Here is a 7,540-nt window from a genome sequence, read left to right on the forward strand (position 1 = left end):
TCAACCTCAAGGCATTGAACAGGTTTGTGAAGGTTCCCAAGTTCCGTATGGAAACCCTTCGCTCTATAGTTCTGGCCTTGGAACCTGGGGACTACATGGTCTCCCTGGACATACAGGATGCTTACCTGCATATTCCTATAGCAGCGTCACATCAGCAATACCTGAGGTTTGCTATTGGGAACCTCCATTACCAGTTTCGGGCGTTACCTTTTGGTTTAACAACCAGTCCGCGAGTCTTCACCAAAGTAATGGCGGTGATGACGGTGGTACTCCGCCGTCAAGGGGTCAGGATACTGCCGTACCTGGACGACTTGTTAACCCTGGCAAATTCCCCAGAACTTCTCCTACGTCATCTGGATATGACGGTCCGGTTTCTACAAGCCCGCGGGTGGCTCATCAAGTGGAAGAAATCCTCCCTGGTCCCTGCTCAGAGCATGGTGCACCTGGGAGCGCTATTGGACACTCACAACCAGCGGTTGTTCTTGTCTCAGGAGAAAGTCCTGAAGCTTCAGGACAGGATTCGTTGCTTCCTTTCTCGTCCGCAAGTGTCGATACATTCGGTAATGCAGGTGCTGGGCCTCATGGTCTCAGCATTCGACATGGTGGAGTATGCTCAATTCCATTCTCGCCCCCTCCAGAGGCTGATTCTAGCCAAGTGGGACGGCCTACCTCACCGGATCAGGTCTCAAATGATCTCATTGACTCCAGAGGTCCGTCTGTCGCTACTTTGGTGGCTCCGGGACCAACAATTGTGCGGGGGCCGTCCCTTCTGGATATCCAACTGGGTCCTGTTGACGACAGATGCCGGTCTAAGAGGTTGGGGCGCGGTGTTGGAGCAACACTCCCTTCAGGGTCGGTGGACCAAGGAGGAATCTCTCCTCTCAATCAACATTCTGGAATTGCGGGCGGTCTTCAATGCGTTGAACCTGGCCCAGCATTTAATTCAGAACCGTCATGTTCAAGTACAGTCGGACAACGCCACCATAGTGGCTTACATAAATCATCGAGGCGGCACTCGAAGCCGCTTGGCAATGAAGGAAGTTTCACGGATTCTACGTTGGGCGGAACGCCATCTACCGGCCATATCGGCAATATTCATTCCGGGAGTCCTGAATTGGGAAGCGGACTTTCTCAGTCGTCAGGACGTGCATGTGGGACCTCCATCCAGAAGTGTTTCAACTCCTAATGGAAAAGTGTGGTCTTCCAGATGTAGATCTGATGGCGTCTCGACACAATCACAAGGTTCGGGTCTTCGGAGCAAGGACAAGGGATCCTCAAGCAACATTCGTGGATGCACTGGCGGTGCCATGGAAGTTTCGGCTGCCGTACGTGTTCCCTCCGGTGTCACTCCTGCCCAGGGTAATTCGGAAGTTCAAGCAAGAAAAAGGAAATCTGCTTCTCATAGCTCCGGCGTGGCCCAGACGGCACTGGTTCTCAGACCTGCAAGGCCTATCGTCAGAGCGTCCACTTCTACTTCCACAACGCCCAGACCTCCTCGTTCAGGGCCCCTGTGTCTACCAGGACCTAGCCCGGCTGTCTTTGACGGCGTGGCTTTTGAAGCTTCCGTATTGAGGGCTAAGGGTCTTTCTGAAGAGGTCATTAAAACTATGTTGCGGGCCCGGAAACCGGCTTCTGCTCGGATTTACCATAGGGTCTGGCATTCCTACTTTGTTTGGTGCGCATCTAATAATTATGACGCTTCCAAGTTTAGTACAGCCAAATTTTGGCTTTTCTGCAGCAGGGCCTAGATTTAGGCCTGCGTCTGGCCTCCCTCAAGGTTCATATTTCTGCCTTGTCGGTGTGGTTTCAGAGAAAAATTGCGAGTTTACCTGATGTTCATACTTTCACTCAGGGTGTGTTGCGTATCCAACCTCCGTATGTCCCGCCTGTGGCTCCTTGGGACTTGTCGGTGGTTTTGGAGGCGTTGCAGGAGCCTCCGTTTTAACCCCTGGGTTCATCTGACCTTAAGTGGCTTTCCCTTAAGGTGGTGTTCTTGCTGGCTATTTCCTCTGCTAGAAGAGTGTCGGATCTGGGTGCCTTGTCTTGTAGTTCCCCATATCTGATTTTTCACCGTGACTGGGCGGTTCTTAGGACTCGTCACGGATATTTGCCTAAGGTGGTTTCTTCGTTCCACCTTAATCAGGAGATTGTGGTTCCGGCCTTTGTCTCTCCTGATTTGTCTCCCAAAGAGCGATCTTTGGATGTGGTATGGGCTCTCTGTATCTATGTGAAGAGAACTGCTTCTATTCGAAAATCTGATTCTCTCTTTGTTTTGTTTGGATTTCACAAACGTGGCTGGCCTGCTCACAAGCAGACCCTGGCCAGATGGATTAGAATGGTGATTGCACATGCTTATGTGAGGGCTGGTCTGACAGCTCCTGCTCACATCACGGCCCATTCTACTCGGTCTGTTGGACCTTCTTGGGCGGCCCAACGTGGTGCGACCCTTGATCAATTGTGCAAGGCGACTACGTGGTCCTCGGGGGAACACGTTCATAAGGTTCTATGCCTTCGATACTGCCGCTTCCCAGGATGCCTCCTTTGGATGCCGGGTTCTTGTGCCCGCTACAGTGCGTCCCCTCCCATAAGGAACTGCTTTAGGACATCCCCATTGTCCAATCCTTGTGGAGCCCAGTGTACCCCGCAGCAGAAAACGAGATTTATGGTAAGAACTTACCTTTGTTAAATCTCTTTCTGCGAGGTAAACTGGGCTCCACAAGGCGCCCACCCTGACGCACTTAGCTTCTTTGGGTTGGTATGGCATTAGCCGCTGACACTTCTCCTGCCGTGAGAGTGTGGTGTATGTGGCTACTAACCGTTGTCGTCTTTTTTCCTGCTACTGCATTGGGCTGGTTAACTAAAAACTGAGCTCCTGTGCAGGGAGGCGGGGTTATAGAGGAGGCGGCGCTGTGCATTCTGGGACCAGTCAAAGCTTTGAGCCTGTTGGTGCCTCGGATCAAGATCCTACTCTACACCCCATTGTCCAATCCTTGTGGAGCCCAGTGTACCTCGCAGAAAGAGATTTAACAAAGGTAAGTTCTTACCATAAATCTCGTTATCTAGGTTTAGAATATTTAGGTTATAATAAGCTTACCTTATATAGAGAGATGTATCGGCATATAGCTGTCAACTGACTTCGAGCATTTAGTTGTATGCCAACACTGAGTGACATCACAAAGGCTGTTTAACATGCAAGCCAGTCACATGATCAGCCTACTGGGGTGATATAACTCCCCTCCGTTTTGACTTAACTGAGTATTGTTAGACGCTATAACCGCACCAACATTCCCTCCTCCCGCATTTAGCTACGGCCCTGTACGGATGTTTGTGGTTGCTTTCAATACTATCAATATTTTTTTTTCTATTCTGTGCGTTACAGTAGAAAGATCACACTTACTTATGTTTTCTTTACATATATTTATTGTATACTGCAAATTTTTCTGCAGAGTGTTTAGGGTCTATGTAAGCCTTATAGGCCCTACACATTTGGCGATTGGCCACTGAGGTGCCCGACGGGCGACCCGGCGGCGGGGGAGCAGTGACGGGTGGAGTGAAGTTTCTTCACTCCCCCCGTCACCCGGCTCCGTAGACTTGCAGGCAAATATGGACGACCTCGTCCATATTGGCCTGCATGCACAGCCGACATGGCATCAGCGATGAACGAGCGCGGGGCCGCGCATCGTTCATCGCTGGTGCCTTTACACTGCACGATATGAACGTTATCTCATTCATTAATGAACGAGATCGTTCATATCGTGCAGTGATGTCGGCCAGTGTGTAGGACCCATTAGAGAGAGATAAAGTGGACAGAGATAAAATACCAGCCAATCAGCTCCTAACTGCCACGTTACAGGCTGTGTTTGAAAATTACATGAGCTGGTTGGTTGATATAGTCTATCCATCCACTTTATCCCTCCACAAGTCTTAGTAAATAGACCCCTTTGTCTTTTATGATCCTTTAAATAAACAAATATATTTAAAAAAAAAAACTACCTTATTCTGTGTGATATCATATGATGGTTCTGTACTAAGAACTTACTTCTTTTTTTTTACCATACCTGAGTGTCATAACAAAGGCTAATGTCATATGATACATCATCTGCAGGACTAGAATAATAATAATGCGGCTGATGAGACTGCAATTCAAAATAGACCCGGCAACTTTAGGTTGTGGCCCTCAACTTTGTTCCCTACTCTTGATATATTCTCTGCTTTCTAATGAAGCAAGAATATTCTGAATGGGACCCACTGGTTTTCTCATCATGTGACCTGGCCTGCACACTCCAGGGAGTACTGAGTGCTATCTCTTTACTCCGCGGGGCCCAGTCTGGAAAGGCGAATAGTCATGAGGGACATGTGGGGAGTGCAAATAAGTGAGGACTGGTGTGGAGTGCTTGTTTGTGAAGGCCTGGGCAAGTTATTGGGGCGCATGTGTAGAGATATAAGTGGCATGGTGTTAGGTTGTGTGCATACCTGTGTCCTGTCCTGATTTAGGGAGGATGAAGGGGCAGATTGTATACGGAAGTGAATAGGACCTATTTTGTTCTGGTTTTGCCTTTATACATTTTGAAAGGTATACAAGTGTTATGGGAAAGGTTTCTTTGACATGTGAGGTGGCATGTGGGGACATGTGTGAAGGCCTGTAGAGTTTTCACAGTGACATGTGGGTTATGTGAGTTGTACTGAGAGGTATATGGGGAGTCTAATGGCATTCTGGGAAGTCTGTGCTATATGAGTATATGAGTAGGTGTCATGTGAGAATGTGTCTGGGATATTAGATATTCTGAGTGGCATGTTGGGAACTTGTGGGGGGGGGCTGCGTGACGTTTGTGGAGCTCTGGAAAATCGGGAAGTGTGAAAGGCTTTTTTTTTATAGGCATGTGTTGATGTGTGAGGGGCATGCAGGGTGGTGTGAGTAGCATGTGAGTCATCTCAGTGGCATTTGGGGAGGTTTGAGTTGAATGTGAGGTGCCCTGCATAGCATTCTGGGAGGTGTGAGGCACATGTGAGGAAGTCTGAGTGGCACATGCAGAGGTCTGGATAGCATCTGCAAAACAGTTGTGATGATCTGAGGGGCATTCCTGGAGGTCTGAGTCGCATATGATGAGAGACATGGGGGTGGTATGTGTGGCATTTCAGAAGGCCTGAGTGGCACGTCTAGGAGCAGTGGTTCTCAAACTCAACCCTTAAGCTTACCAATCAGGTCATGTTTTTGAGGATTTATGTCTATGGAAGCAAGTCGGATAATGACCAAGCAAAATAAATGAACTCACATGTGCATGTTTACAGAAATCCGTAAAATATGACCTGGTACTTGAGGACTTGATTGAGCATTTGAGAAGGTCTGATTGGAATGTGAGGAGAGCTGAGTGGCAGTTAGGGAGATCTGTGGCAAATAGGGAGGTTTGGGGGCTTTATGCAAGGATTGGTATACTGTGTGTTAGGTGTTGAGACATTTGGAGAGATCTGAGTGGCACTTTAAGGCAGTCTGAGTGGCTTGAGGGAAGTGTGGGTTTATGAGGGAATTTTTAAGTACTTTTGGGGTTTGATGGTATGCCGTGGAATTTTGCAGTAAGCCTGGGGCATGTGGGGGCATTTTGGGTTAAGTGATGTGGGGATGCTAGGCTTAGTCCATTTACTGACTTTCATTCCTGATATTTAAGGGTAACGTGCTGCCCTTTTGTGGGTTGGAGGGGCCCTTGCCATATGTCAGGTTGCTCATCACTGCTTTAGGGTTAGGGGTTACCCTAACATTAAGCACATGCACAGGTTCCCCAAAGAACTCCAGTAACTGCGTCCTCTCTGTGAGGCTGCCAAGCCACGCTCTCCCGCTAAATTTATTTTGGTTTAATGATCTCCAATTCCAATTTCTATTATTTAAAGGTCCCTGTGGCATAGAGTAGTGAGAATGCAGAACTTTTGTACCCTATACCTTGTGTTACTAGGTGTTCCTTATTTTAGCTGTAGGATGTAAGTGGTCGACAGCAAATTTAATGAGCACAGATTTGGTTTTGCACTGGTGCTTCTAGCACAATGCAGGTACATTTCTGTTGCCCACCATTGTTACATACTACCACCTGAACTGATGTGTTAAGCCATAAAATATGCCAAGAAATGTGCGGTTCTTGGTTTGAAGTACAGCACTGGTGAGTTTAGATATGTTTTCTTAGTTGGTATTTGCAAATGTCTGGTAACGCAAGGTCACTACGTTGCTTAGGAAGTCTTATTATGATGTAGGTAATAAAAGATGTATTACCATGTCCGGTATACTATTAATGAGTGAAGTTTGACAACAGTGTTTATTGGAAGTGATGAGGGGTGCTGTATGTAATATGTCTTGGGAATGATGGGGGGGGGGGGTGCTGTATGTAATATGTCTTGGGAATGATGAGGGGTTCTTCTGTATGTAATATGCCTTGGAAATGATGTGGGGTGCAGTATGATATATGTCTTGGGAATGATGTGGGGTGCAGTATGATATATGTCTTGGGAATGATGAGGGGTGCTGTATGTAATATGTCTTGGGAATGATGAGGGTGCTGTATGTAATATGTCTTGGGAATGATGAGGGTGCTGTATGTAATATGTCTTGGGAAAGATGTGGAGTGCTGTATGTAATATGTCTTGAGAATGATGAGGGGTCTGGTAAGGCAAGGTCACTACTTTGCTTAGGAAAAATGATTATGATGTAGGTAATAAAAGGTTTATTACCATGTCCGGTCTACTATTAATGAGTGAAGTTTGACAACAGTGTTTCTTGGGAGTGATGTGGGGTGGGGTACGTAATATGTCTTGGGAATGATGGAGGGTGCTGTATGTAATATGTCTTGGGAATGATGGGGGGTGCTGTATGTAATATCTCTTGGGAATGATGGGGGGTGCTGTATGTAATATGTCTTGGGAATGATAAGGGGTGCTGTATGTAATATGTCTTGGGAATTATGATGGATGCTTTATGTAATATGTCTCGGGAATGATGGGGAGTTCGGTATGTAATATGCCTTGGGAATGATGGAGGGTGCTGTATGTAATATGTCTTGGAAATGATGTGGGGTGCTGTATGTAATATGTCTTGGAAATGATGTGGGGTGCTATATGTACTATGTCTTGGGAATGATAAGGGGTGCTGTATGTAATATGTCTTGGAAATGATGTGGGTGCTGTATGTAATATGTCTTGGAAATGATGTGGGGTGCTGTATGTAATATGTCTTGGGAATGATGAGGGGTGCTGTATATAATATGTCTTGGGAATGATGAGGGGTGCTGTATGTAATATGTCTTGGGAATGATGAGGGGTGCTGTACGTGATATGTCTTGGGAATGATATAAGGTGCTGTATGTGATATGTCTTGGGAATGATGGGGGGGGTTCTGTATGTAATATGTCTTGGAAATGATGTGGGGTGCTGTATGTAGTATGTCTTGGGAATGATGGAGGGTGTTGTATGTAATATGTTTTGGGAATGATGGAGGGTGCTGTATGTAATATGTCTTGGGAATGATGAGGGGTGCTGTATGTAGTATGTCTTGGAATGATGA

At 46.8% G+C, this 7,540-nt stretch overlaps 1 protein-coding gene across 1 annotated transcript in view; it reads left to right on the forward strand.

The window, feature by feature from the left end:
- WDR19 (WD repeat domain 19) overlaps positions 1-7,540 on the forward strand; it is a 237,992-nt gene that overhangs the window by 138,345 nt on the left and 92,107 nt on the right. The window lies entirely within an intron of this gene.

Source organism: Pseudophryne corroboree, chromosome 1 (genome assembly GCF_028390025.1).
Source record: "Pseudophryne corroboree isolate aPseCor3 chromosome 1, aPseCor3.hap2, whole genome shotgun sequence".
In the NCBI taxonomy this organism is placed as follows: domain Eukaryota; kingdom Metazoa; phylum Chordata; class Amphibia; order Anura; family Myobatrachidae; genus Pseudophryne; species Pseudophryne corroboree.